This window comes from Pleurodeles waltl, chromosome 7 (genome assembly GCF_031143425.1).
Source record: "Pleurodeles waltl isolate 20211129_DDA chromosome 7, aPleWal1.hap1.20221129, whole genome shotgun sequence".
NCBI classification, from domain to species: Eukaryota; Metazoa; Chordata; class Amphibia; order Caudata; family Salamandridae; genus Pleurodeles; species Pleurodeles waltl.
The window spans coordinates 424,288,957-424,302,884 of record NC_090446.1 but is presented as its reverse complement, the minus strand read 5'-3'; the positions used below and the strand labels follow the sequence as shown (position 1 = coordinate 424,302,884).

Here is a 13,928-nt window from a genome sequence, read left to right as displayed (position 1 = left end):
AGAAAAATTGCTTCAAAAAAATCTGCAGAGCAATCATCCAAGTATTGGTCATTTTGCGTATTAATGATGGAAGTTGCCACTAAGCAGCCATAAGAACTATTTGCTGTCTTTGCAGTTTGCTATCTTTGCAGTGTGTTCAACTGTAATCACGGTTCAAAATAGTTGAAATGAAAGATCTGAATCTGCTAAGCAATCGTGGGCTGCTCTAAGTGGGATCAGAGCTATTTTTCGTATGACAGAAGTATCGTTTCACATTGACCACATAAGTGATGCCCATTGCAAGCAAGGCAGCAAAACAGAAACCCGAAGTCCATGTCTACCACCGTTTTGGAGTAATAATCAATTGATTATGTTCAGTCTCTGGATTTAACATACCTGTTTACAAACATAAAAGACCATAGGCTTAAACTTTGTTTTCATTCACATAATATATTTGATATAGTAAATTATTTGTGATGTGGGTAAAAGATAAATAATACTTTTACTAAGCGAATAACTGACTAGTCAGTCAGAATTTTGTTTTGTGAAGAAAAACTATTTATATCATTTCATTGTACCTTAGTTGTATTGTGATGTAAAGGATGTATTTCATTAGCAAGGCAAAGTTCTCTGAATGGCACATCAGAGTTATATACTTTGATAAGGGAATCTCACCACAGCATGATGTATATTTAATATGGGTGTACAACAGTCGATTAATAATTTATTGCATAATTAGTTACAGTAGTGCTCGTTTCATGATTAACCAAGTAAACTATGAGAATATAATACACTTTTCTAGATATGTTTTATACTAATTAAAATCTCGACAGTTGTATAGGCTTCTGAGTGCTAACACTTTATTTTTTTACAATAGTTATTGTGTCCAGTGAAAGTTTATTCCCGATTTTGTTCTTCTGTTACTTCATCTTCAATGAAGGAGGCTTGAATGATGTGAAGTGCTATTTGCATATATTTTAAAAAGTAGCTTGTTAGTGGAGCGTCTTCACCTGCTAAGTAAGCATGCATCACCTCTTGCCACGATCCTGTCTGCAGCAAAGAATATTGGCCTTAGGAGGGCCCTTCTTTCTGTTACTAAGTATTTACAGGTGCATCAAATGTGTAGCAGTGATTCTTTAGACTGGCGGAACAGACGATATTTCGTTGATGTCTCTCATCCTTTAGTGTTCTCTATCGAAAGTATTTGATCACTATCTGATAAAATCTGTACCCAACCAGGAAGCACTTCTGGTTGAGGGTGTAGCCTGGAATAGTTGTTTGATGTTGTGTTCATATGTGGCGCTCCCCATCCAGAAATGTCTCAGTTTATCTTAGTTAGGTCCTTGTAAAAGGAGGATAGTTTCATGCTTCATTGCTAATTGCTTTGTCTGTACCGCCAGCATTGTTTTCCCTCAGATCTCAGTGAGATCCATATTTACCTTGTCAGCTCAGGGTCATAACTCAAGAGCAGCAGTTTCTGGCTCATTACAAAACTGAGGCAGAGGCAAGTATTCCACCAATCGGGGAGAGAAGGTCTCCGAATGGTCCTCAATTGTCAGCTTCCTTCCTCCACACCAGGAGGTAACCTAATCCAGTGGACCTCCCTTAGCTGGGGAGAGGGACCGGTTGTTCTTCTCGCCCCTGCATCCTGGGGCAGTTGGGTAGCCCATAGGCTTCACATTACCACCCCATCCTCAAACACCCCTACCCTAACAGCAGTGTGGGAATAATCTGGGGAAGCCTTAAAGCCTCAGCGGGTCCATCCATCCTATTCTGGGTGTGCCAGTTGCACGCCATATGGCAGAGGGACAGCAGCATGATGGAACAGGTACTCTGCCATGGCTTAGCAGTCCTCGAAAATTCTACTTGCCACAGTCATATTTATTTTACCAGGTTGAGCTATTTTTAGGACTTATTTGGCCCCTTCTGGTGAGTTGACATAGAACAGGTGTTCTGTTCAGTCAAACAGTGATGGAGTCCTTTAAATCTTGTTATTGTCACATTTGCTCTGATTTCAGAGACAGAGGTCAAAAGTTAGTTTGTCTTGCAAATAATTTTCATTCTGACTGCACAGTTGCTGGATTTTGTCAGTTTTTACCTAACTCACAACATTTAAATACCTAAGTCATCTGTACAAACATTTCAAAATATATTTCAGTAGTTGTGAAAGCCCATTGTTTGTACTTCTGTGTGATGAAAAATATATTTGAATAGGTCGAAAACAGTTTAGAACACTTGGTGATGTACAGAGAATAAATATGTTTTCTGAAACCAGATTTTCCCAAATTTGTTAAAACATTATATAGGTGGTCATTACAACCTCTGCGGTCTTTTTCCAAGACCGACGAGGGACCGCCGTGCGGAAGACCGCCAGTGGTGGCGGTTTGCCGCTCGGCCTATTATGACCGTTGGCAGCTCTCCGTCCTTTTACGGATGGAGAGCCGCCCACAGCCATACTGGCGGGAGGCGGGGAAGTGGAGGTTGCTCCACCTCCACCGCCACGCCAACAGAACACCACCCAGCGAATCACGTCCTGTGATTCGCCGTGGTGGTGTTCTGTTGGCGGTGTGGTGTCGGCGGAGCAGCCCCCATGGCTCCCGTCCCCTCCCGGAGGATCGACGGAACAGGTAAGTCGATCGTCTGTTAGGGGAGGGGGTGAGGGGGTGTTGTGTGGGTGCATGGGGGTGTGCATCTGTGTATGTAGAGGGGGTGTGTGAGTGCGTGTATCTATGTGTGGGTGTTGTGTGTTTTGGGAATTAGTGCGTGTATGTCTGTGGGTATGTCTGTATGGATGTGTGCGTGTATGTATGTGGGTGTGCGTGTCTGACTGTGTGTGTGGATGTAGGCATGTATGTCGGCATTTGTGCGTGTAAGTGTGTAGGTGGTGCCTGCGTGCGTGTCGTGTGGGTATGGGTGATGTGATTTTGGGGGCGGGGAGGGGGCCCTGCCACCTTTGGGGGGTGGCAGGGGTGGGGTGTAGGGGAGGGATTCGGGGTGGGGGAGACCCCTATCAGTGTCAGGGAAGGAATTCCCTGGCACTGATAGTGCTTACCGCCATGGATTTCATGGCGGTTCAGACCGCAGGAAATCCACGGCGGTAAGCCGCGTCCAAATAGCGCCAGCGGGATAGTGACGGCCGCCGGGCTGGAGAGCCAGGTCTCCTGGCGGGCGGAACGGAGAACCGGCGGATGACCATGGCGGTAACCGCCATGGTCATAATACACAATAAAAAGACCGCTAGCCTGTTGGCGGTCTTACCGCCGCTTCTCCGCCTTCCGCCAGGGTCATAATGACCTCCAGAGTCTTATCAGTAAAGCTGCAAATTATTTGGAAGGATTTTGGACATTTCTTGGAAATTTTCCACCAAAGACACCATTACATAATGTCCTGTACTGCTATCTGATGTCACTTGCAGTGTTTTCAGCGGCATCAGATGTTATATTAATGCCGAATCGACCTGTCCCATCTGTTATCTTGCACCTCCTAACCCTCCACCTCCCCATAAATGTTTTTCTTCAACATCAAATACCTATCAGACCAACCCCAATCTTAGCTCTACAATATTGCTATATTGTTACATGTGTAGTTCATATATTCCTTGTATAGTTTGAAATTGTAAGGATGCAGTCATGTCGGAGAGATGCAGTTGTGCTTTTGGAGCATTTTTTAATAAAGAACAGAGCTCCATTTTCAGGTTATTATTTCAGCTGACCTATTCAAATTCATTGACCAACAATTCATCCAGAAAGCTTGCTTTCTTAAATATATGCACTCAGCACATGTTGCAGTCTCAGGATCTTTAAAGAACATCATCTGGAATTAAGTAACGTCCTGCAGCCCACAGGCTCATTACCCCCAGTCAAAAGCCCTCACAGAAGGCTTTGAAATGAAAGGCTCCAATATCCTGTGGAACCAGCATCTCCCTCACCACCAGTGTAAAGCAGCTTTTAATAAGGAGGTGCATACAGTGTCCTTTATGATGGATCGACACGGTTTTAAGAGAAGGCGGCATGCTCACCTTGTCTTTGACAGCTATGCGCAAAGAGGAATTCAAAAGTACCTCATTGAACCATTCTCTGTCTCCTGCAAACTGAGGTTTTGCCAACTACGGATGGGATTATTTTCTTCATTAAATCTTCTGCCACATTGGGCATCCCAGCCACCTTCTAACAAGTGCCTTTTATGCAATGTGCACCAGGAGACGTTGCCACACATTCTTTGCATTTGACCCCAATTAATAAATGAACGAAGAAGAAGAATACAGTAGAAAAAGAATTAAGGAACACTGCGTCATTAATTGTATCCCCCAGGAATTTAGTCCAATCCAGTGCTGATGTCATACGAGAACAAAGGACTTTCTAAGGCTGTAGCAGTCGGGCTACTATTTGGAAGGTTTTCATTTTATCGTGATTGTATTCATAATCAATATCTGATTATTGTTTTAAAGCTGACAACCCTAACTATCCTGCCGCCATTAGTAACATAATTAAGGATCAGCAATTTTTCTATACATTAATAGCCCATATTGCTCTGCTCTGCTCTGACCAAAGAAAGTTTCAAGTGTAAGGGGTTTAGTAATTTTACTCACATGACCAGGTCAGTGGTGGACAAGACACAAATAAAAACCTTGATGCTGAGTCTGTTTCTGTAGTTTATTAAACTCTTTAGTCATCATTTACCTAGAACAGTTATTTGGCCTCCAAAATGTTTTCCTACGCTTTTCGATTTTCACTAGAATTAGCACTATACCTTTTCAGAGCACAGTACTTTATATAGTATTGTAGTATTTTAAATTTAGGGTCGACTTGTGCAGTTTGTTTGGTAGGCATCAACAAATGCAATCAAATGTTGTCACTTAGCATTAAAAACACTAGGCCAAAAACTATTGAATCTTCCTTTGATCAATGATTCATGATAATCATGCTATTATAAACAGAGATTTGAACTCTATACTGGTAATTGTATTGTGGTTAATTTTTTACCATATTTGAAACAATAAGCACACTTGATTTGTACATCTTTGTAAAAAAAAAAAAAAAAAATGTGTGCTTGCACTTTAATGGACTGTGTTTTCTAAAGTAATCTTCTTCTTTACAGTTCTGCTATACCATAATATCTAATAACAATTCGGGATCTAATGCATGCTCAGTTGCAGATGTAACCTATTCTGAAATAATGCAAAACAAGCCATTATTTCCCAGAACCATATGGTAATAATTGTTTTATTTTATCTTTGAGCTTGCATACAGCTAAGTAATTATTAAATAACTAAAACTGCTGCCAAATATTGTGTACCAAAGAAAAACAAAATGAAAGTCACACTAACTCCCCATAACATTACTTCCTAACTGCTCCCAAGATAGTGAAATGCTTGAAATATTTAAGCCTATTGAATTTGTAAATGCTTGTGTTTTCTGTGCCGTGGACAGTCATAGAAGAAACTCTTTTAACACCTTTTCTTCTTTTGGCATTGGGCTAAGTCTTTAGAGTTCCCCTTTCATTTTCAATGAAAAAGAAATCAGATGTGTGGTACTAAATCCAGGGTGCTATTGCTCTAGACGTTTTTGGATTAGTTCAGGATAAGTCTTTGTTTCCCATCACTGATGAACTCTCTTTTCATGTTGTAGTTTATTTTGTGCCCCTGGTTGGTTTCTGTTTGTATTTTTGTAAAGGAGCAATCATACCAGAATTTAGATATCAACATGTAGATTACTTTTTTTTGTATTTGTATGAAAGTTCCATTTTGCAGTAGGTAGGTTTTTAAAATTGATACTCATTCCTTTTATTTTTTCCTCTTGGGGCTCCATCTTGTTCTAGATTTGAGAGGCAGCCAGATCTGCACAACCAGGCATATCCTGTTTGTTTTATCCTAAGTGTAAGACCTGGCATCCTTGACATGGGTTCCCCTAACATTTTTGCCTTCAGACCTCCTGTTCATGCTGACATTGTTTTTTGCTGGCCTTAGGATTCTGCACACTTTACCACTGCTAACCATTACTTAAGTGCTTGTGCTGTTTCCCTAAAACCTGGTAACATTGCCTTATCCCAAATTGGCATATTTAATTTACCTATAAAGCCCTAGTAAAATGCACTATGTGTGCCCAGGGCCTGTAAATTAAATGCTACTTGTCAGCCTGCAGCACTGATTACGCCACCCACTACAGTAGCCTTTTAAACATGTCTCAGGCCAGCCACTGCAGAGCCTGTGTGTGCATTTTTAAACTGTCATGTCGACCTGGCAAAGTAAACCTTTGGCCAGGTCCAAACCTTCCTTTTTAGGTCGAGACTAGGCAGCCCGCATGCGCTGTCTGCAAGACCTGCTGTATTCAGTAAAAGGACTTTGATCCCGCCTGCTGCTTACCATAGGTTGACTGCAGTGACACCCAATACTGAACTTAAATGAAGGGATTGTCAGTTTAATTTGTTTCTGTGTGAGATATTCTGCTGCACATTTACTCATCTTTGTGTAGCCAAGCTTTTCACATACTTTTTTCCTTCATTACCATATAATTCCGGGCTCTATTTATGCCTCAGACAAATTAGCGTTTCTCTGATTTAAAAGACTTTAAAGGCGCAACACACCCAAGCCAGAGTATTTCAGAATGTAAGTTTCTCTGCCCTTCTCGTTCTCAACCAGATTGTCACGTGGAACTCTGGTTGAGGTCAAACATATGCGTTAGTGATTTGTGTTCCAAGATGACAGACGCCATCAGATCTGGTTTTGTTTTGTCTTAATCATAAGTGTCTTCACTCACATTGTTTTCATTCTGCTATCCTTTCCAGATGAGAAGGAATATTGTTTCATTCATTTCACGTTAGCTTAGGATATTATTTTTAGAGTTCCAGCTTAAAATGTTTGCTTCTAGTCAGTTTTGTTGCTATTCCCTCTTAATATGCACACCAGTCTAACTAACAAATTTCTACTGCAAATTTGTACGTGTTCACCAAATACCCTTATGGTTTTTAATTTATTTTTTAAATGTCTCCATATTACATTTCTATTCCCAGTGTCATACTGCATTAGACTCTTTCTGTCTCTGTGTCCTCCGGACGTATTGCTGAGTCTTCCATTTCTCTTAATACACTATAAAATGTCAGAAACACCTTTACATGTCCAGATTGAGACTTGCAGACATATGTGAAACCTCATTTGTTCTTGTATTGTCTCTTGTACTTGGCTAGCCACACCTGACGAATGAAGCACATATTGCCATTCGGTTTCTCCATTTACATGCATGGTTCATATTGCCCCGTGAAGTCTTAAATCTATGTGGGCTATTTCTGTTTCATGATGTACAGTTTTCTGCTATTAAGTAAGATGATGAAGTTATGAGTCGGGCTTTAGAATTTACAAAGCAATGCTAGAAATATAACATGTGATGCAGAGATGGTCTGTACAACATTGACAGCTTTTGGCATTTAGCATAACCTCCCAAGGACTCATTGTGATATTAGCTGTATATAAATATAATAAAATTACCTTGTCTTTAGGGAATCTCTCAGTGAAATGAATCTAGACTTTTACAACATGCATATTTGTTATAACAGAACTCATAACAAACACTGCAGTAACTGGGCAGATTGATATTTTTGCATATTGCAGGGTGTTTCTCTGCATCTGCGCAAGCGCTTCCACGCACACCCATTGACTTACAGCCGTGTAGTCTCAGTACAATCCATGTAACCATTAATACTTTTGCAGCAGATCCTTTGAAGCGCTCCTTTCTGCCTCCCCTCACAGCCTCTATGTCAGGCTTCGCAAACCAGTAGCTCGTTAACTACTGTAGCTTTCCAGCTACCTGTGAGTAGTTCTTCTGTATGCAGCCCAGCCTATTAAATTAGAAACTTTTGTTTGGTTGAATTAGTATGTATGTATATCAAAATAGAAAAGTGCTTTTTCAAGATGAAAATGTGTGCATTTTTTAAGATCTCATAATTGTAAAAAAATATTTAAATCTAATATTTGGCTGATGAAAATACAACACTGGAGACTAATTATTAATAATATTACCTTGGTGTCACTTTTGTTGCAGCTATTGCTGTTATCTATTACCCATCTAGAGGCACCTCAAACTTACAAAGCCATTTATTCGCATCACTGCTAGCAACCCTGCACTGAGGTGGTCACTGCTGCTAGTCCTGTCTATGTTGGCCACTAATTTATTCTTGTCTGATGGAGTCAACACTAATAGTATTAGTAGCTTGGGGTGATTTCCATTGAACAGAAGTAGTTCTTGATACTTAGGTTGGAGACCACTGCTCTATGTGTTTATATACATGTGATAAATATCAGTTAATCTTCCTCCTAATCGGGATATATCTACTCTAGGACTGACCCAAAGACTTTATCCTGACTGTATTGATGTTTTTCTAATTAGCACGTGCTCCAGATGGCACTCAAGCAAAGGGCCGTTTGCTAATTAGAGAGTGCGGCAAACGCCTAAGTTCGGCAGAGGTACAGAGTGCCTCACTCCAGTGGAAAACATTCTCCCCACTGTATCACTGAGGCTCTGCTAACAAGAACCTCAGTGTTTCTGCTGTTTCTGCTTTTAAAATGGTCACTGCAGGCTAGAGACTAATGTTACCAATTCTTATTGGCACATTGGAACACCCTTATAATTACCTAGTATATGGTACCTAGGTACCCAGGGTATTGGGGTTCCAGGAGATCCCTATGGGCTGCAGCATTTCTTTTGCCACCCATAGGGAGCTCAGACAATTCTTACACAGGACTGCCACTGCAGTCTGAGTGAAATAACGTCCACGTTATTTCACAGCCATTTTTCACTGCACATGAGTAACTTATAAGTCACCTATATGTCTAACTCTCACTTGGTGAAGGTTACGTGGCAAGTTACTTAGTGTGTGGGCACCCTGGCAATAGCCAAGGTGCCCCCACATTGTTCAGGGCAAATTCCCCGGACATTGTAAGTGCGGGGACACCATTACACGTGTGAACTACATATAGGTCAATACCTATATGTAGCGTCACCATGGTAACTCCGAACATGGCCATGTAACATGTCTAGGATCATGGAATTTTCACCCCAATACTATTCTGGTGTTGGGGGGACAATTCCATGCATCTACTGCCAAACAAACTCTCTGGGGTCTTCTCTGCAGCTACTGCTGGCTGCCAGCCCTCAGACAGGTTTCTGCCCCCCTGGGGCCTGGGCAGCCCAGTCCCAGGAAGGCAGAATAAAGGATTTCCTCTGAGAGAGGGTGTTACACCCTCTCCCTTTTGAAATAGGTGTTAAGGGCCTGAGAGGAGTAGCTTCTCCTGGCCTCTGGAAATGCTTTGAAGGGCACAGATGGTGCCCTCCTTGCATAAGCCAGTCTACACCGGTTCAGGGATCCCTCCAGCCCTGCTCTGGCGCGAAACTGGACAAAGGAAAAGGGAGTGACCACCCCCCCTGACCAGCACCTCCCAAGGGGAGGTGCCCAGAGCTCCCCCAGTGTGTCCCAGACCTCTGCCATCTTGAATGCAGAGGTGTGAGGGCACAATGGACAGCTCTGAGTGGCCAGTGCCAGCAGGTGACGTCAGAGACCCCTCCTGATAGGTGCTTACCTCTCTCTGTAGCCAATCCTCCTCTGAGGGCTATTTAGGGTCTCTCCTGTGGATTTCTCACCAGAGAACGAATGCAAGAGCTCACCAGAATTCCTCTGCACTTCTCTCTTCGATGTCAGGACGCCTGCAAAACTGCAACAAAGTATCAAGAAGACTACCAGCAACATTGTAGCGCCTCATCCTGCCGGCTTTCTCGACTGTTTCCAGGTGATGCATGCTTTGAGGGCTGTCTGCCTTCACCCTGCACTGCAAGCCAAGAAGAAATCTCCAGTGGGTCGACGGAACCTTCCCCCTGCTAACGCAGGCACCAAACTTCTGCATCACTGGTCCTCTGGGTCCCCTCTCATCTTGACGAGCTTGGTCCCTGGAACACAGGAGCTGGATCCAAGTGTCCCGACAGTCCAGTGGCCCTTCTGTCCAAATTTGGTGGAGGTAAGTCCTTGCTGCTTCGGCTTCTGTGCACTTCTTCAAGGATTCTTTTGTGCACAGCCTAGCCTGGGTCCCCAGCACTCGTCCTACAGTGCTCAACCCGTTGAGTTGAACTCTGACGTCGTGGGACCCTCCTTTTGGGACTCTTAGTTCACAGAAATTCCAAGTGCCTGCTCCAGTACTTCTGCGGGTGCTGCCTGCTTCTGCGGGGGCTCTCTGAGTTGCTGAACGCCCCCCGTCTCCTACTCCAAGGGGCGACATCCTGGTCCTTCCTGGTCCTCAGCAGCACCCAAAAACCTCTAAAGCGACCCTTGCAGCTAGCAAGGCTTGTTTGCGGTATTTCTGAGTGGAAACACTTCTGCAACATCCAGCACGCCGTGGGACATCTTCCATCCATAGGAGAAGGTCCTAGCCCTTTTCGTTGTTGCAGAATCTTCGGCTTCTTCCACCCGGAGGCAGCCCTTTTGCACATTCATCCGGGGTTTCCTGGGCTCCTGCCCCCCCTGGACACTATTGCAACTCTTGGACTTGGTCCCCTTCCTTTTCAGGTCCTCAGGTCCAGGAATCCGTCTTCAGTGTTTTGCTGGTGCTTGTGGTTCTTGCAGAATCCCCCTATCACGACTATTGTGTCATTCTGGGGTAGTAGGGTAACTTTACTCCTACTTTCTAGGGTCTTGGGGTGGGGTATCTTGGACACCCTTAGTGTTTTCTTACACTCCCAGCGACCCTCAACACACTACACTAGGCCTGGGGTCCATTTATGGTTTGCATTCCACTTTTGTAGTATATGGTTTGTGTTGCCCCTAGGCCTATTGTCTCCTATTGCATTCTATTGTGTTCTACAGTGTTTGCACTACTTTTCTAAGTGTTTTACATACCTGATTTTGGTTTGTGTGAATATTTTGTGTATTTTACTTATCTCCTAAGGGAGTATATCCTCTGAGATACTTTTGGCATATTGTCACCAAAATAAAGTATCTTTTTTTTTTTTAGTAACTCTGAGTATTGCTTTTCTTATGATCTAGCACTATATGATATCAGTGGTATAGTAGGAGCTTTGCATGTCTCCTAGTTCAGCCTAAGCTGGTCTGCTATAGCTACCTCTATCAGCCTAAGCTGCTAGAACACTACTAATCTATTAATAAGGGATAACTGGACCTGGCACAAGGTGTTAGTACCACAAGGTACCCACTATAAGCCAGGCCAGCCTCCTACATCCACCGCACTCCACGCTACTCTGACACTGCACACTGACACTGCAGTCTGACACTGTATTCTACAACACTCTCTGGCACTCAGCTCTGCTCAGCTCCACTCAACTCTGACACTCTACTCCCCCCTACTCCACTCTACAACACTCTTCTCCAACAAATCCGGTCCACAACAGTCTAGTCCTCCCACTCCACTTTATGACACTGGCAACTGCCACATAGCAACAATCCACGTAAATACACGTCACATCATGGCACATAATTTCAATCAGCATAATTTCATGCAATGCCACACAGTTTCACGCAACACAGTTACACTCTACACATTTCCATTCCAACCCACATATTTCGGCAACAAACCACATGATTCAACTCAGCAACACATTTACACAATACACCACATACATAAAATCCACACCACAGAATACCACATCATGCCCTACAATTTAGCCGCACAACACAGAATTAAACTCCACACCCCACAAAATACCTTTCCACATAATTACTCATTATACACAGTCCCACTCCACATAACTCAGTACATTTAAAACCACATAATTACTATCCACATAATTCCACTACACACCAAGTCACATAATTCCACTACATACATTCACTCCACACAATTCCACGCCACCCAGTTCCACAAATAACAATTCCACTCCACACCACATACATCCACTCCACTCCATAACACATGGCAATGGCTCTAAATCCTGCAAATGCCTCACACTGCCACTCCCCCCCTCATCTTGCGATCCCATTGCCCCCTCTCATCCCTCCCTCACACTCCATATTTCCTCTCTATACTTCCTGCTCACACATACTAAGTACAGTTTATTTCTGTGCCTTTTCAATTTCTGTCCCTCAAACACATGCTCTCCTCTCCTTCTTAATGTGTTTTCTGCATACACAGGCCCCCCCTTTATCCGTCTGTGGACTGCTCTCCCCTTCTCACACACTCTTTCTGCTACTCTGTCTTGAGTTCATTCACCAATTCCTGCATATACTACCTATCCTTGTCTTTCTCCCTTTCTATCTATAATGTGCAGCTTTCACCCCTATCTATTCACCATGGCACATAATTCCACTACACAAATACACACGACACCACACAATTCTACCCCATACAATTCCACCATTAACCATTCCAGTACAACCTACATAATTCCTCTCTACACCACATACCTCCAGTGCACTCCAAACCCATACAAATAGGTAAAAGATATTGTCATTTACAACGCCAATAGCTCTTACTCTCGCAAATGCGAGACCTGTTGCATTGCAAATGCTTCTTAATACATATGCCACCCCTAAGGTGGGACCTAGACAGCTCCCAGGGGCAGGGTACAGTGTATTTAAAATGTTAGACATGTTCCTTTAAGTTTTACCTGTCCCGGTAGTGAAAAACGTAAATTTGTTTTTCACTGCTGCAAGGCTTATCTCTCCCATGGGATAACATTGGAGTTGCTTTATAATCTTTTATAAGTATAACTTCCAATTGGGAAGAGAGAGATTTTCCGAGTTTGGTGCCTCTGGAGTCACAATTTAAAATTGCAATTTAAGGTGAAGTTGGATTTTAAATTGCAATTCTGAAAATATCACTTTTTGGAAGTTGCCATTTTTTTTTTTTACTTTAGCCACTTGTTGCCTGTCTCTGCTCTCAGCTAGGGCCCAACTGGGTAGAAGTACTGGACCTCTGACACCACCACCTCAGTACTCTTCTGAACCTGTTGATGCTCTGTCAGGTAGAAGGACAAGGCTGCTGCTGAAGGAGTGCCACTCTGCAGGACTCCTGCTTTGCTGTGCTGACTTGCTGCCCTCTTGCCTGGGAGTGAGAAGGACTGGAGCTACAGCTCTCCAACCTAGAACGCATAGTGACTCCAAGGTCTAGCTGACTAGCCTCACTAGCTGAAGTCTCGGGGACATAAAAGTTTTCCAACCACTCTGCTCCTGCACCTGAATTCTGCCATCTGTGAGTCTGCCCTACCAAATGGTGCCACCCCAGTCCTAGACCCTTGGAAGTGGGCCCAAGGTGTTTGCTCCAGCGGAACCAATGCATCTTCTGCTCCGTGAAGCAGAAACTGGTGCATCACTGCTACTGCGTGGGTCTTTACTGACTCAACACACTTGAACTGCCGCTACACCCCACATCTTGGGACTGATGCATCACCTTTGGAACTGCCACTGCGCGACCCCCTTCACCTGGCAAGCACCTTGCACCCCTCCTCGACGGCAGCCTCAATGACGATGCTACAGCTCTGCATCGCAGCCACAGCATTCATCAGAACTGGAGCGTTGCCTCAGCTATGCTATACATCCCGAAACTGGCCTTCATATCACAAGCCCTGTCAACGGGATCCTCAATAAAGACTCAACAGGACCTCGCACCACAGCCTTGCATCATCTTGGAACCATTGCATCGACTGTGTGCGATGCATCTTCGCCTTGAATCAATGCAACTCTCTGTAACCAGGACTCGGTTTTGGTTCAGCAGGTCTAACTGGGTCCCTGTAGATGGCCTGCGCTCCATTGGGGTCAACGTAAACTTTTGACTTTGTCCTGGTCTGGCGTGATCAAATATGCCTGGTTGGTGCTTCTTTCTTCTAAGAACTATTTTACAGTTTATTCTTTAAAAATTCATAACTCAAGTTCTACTTATTGGATGTTTATCGGTTTGGTCTTGTTTTATTTATTAAATTAAGTTCTATTTTTCTAACCTGGTGTGGGATCCTTTTTGT

At 43.5% G+C, this 13,928-nt stretch overlaps 1 protein-coding gene across 5 annotated transcripts in view; it reads left to right on the top strand.

The window, feature by feature from the left end:
* Positions 1 to 13,928, top strand: part of PXMP4 (peroxisomal membrane protein 4) — a 225,569-nt gene that overhangs the window by 15,505 nt on the left and 196,136 nt on the right. The window lies entirely within an intron of this gene.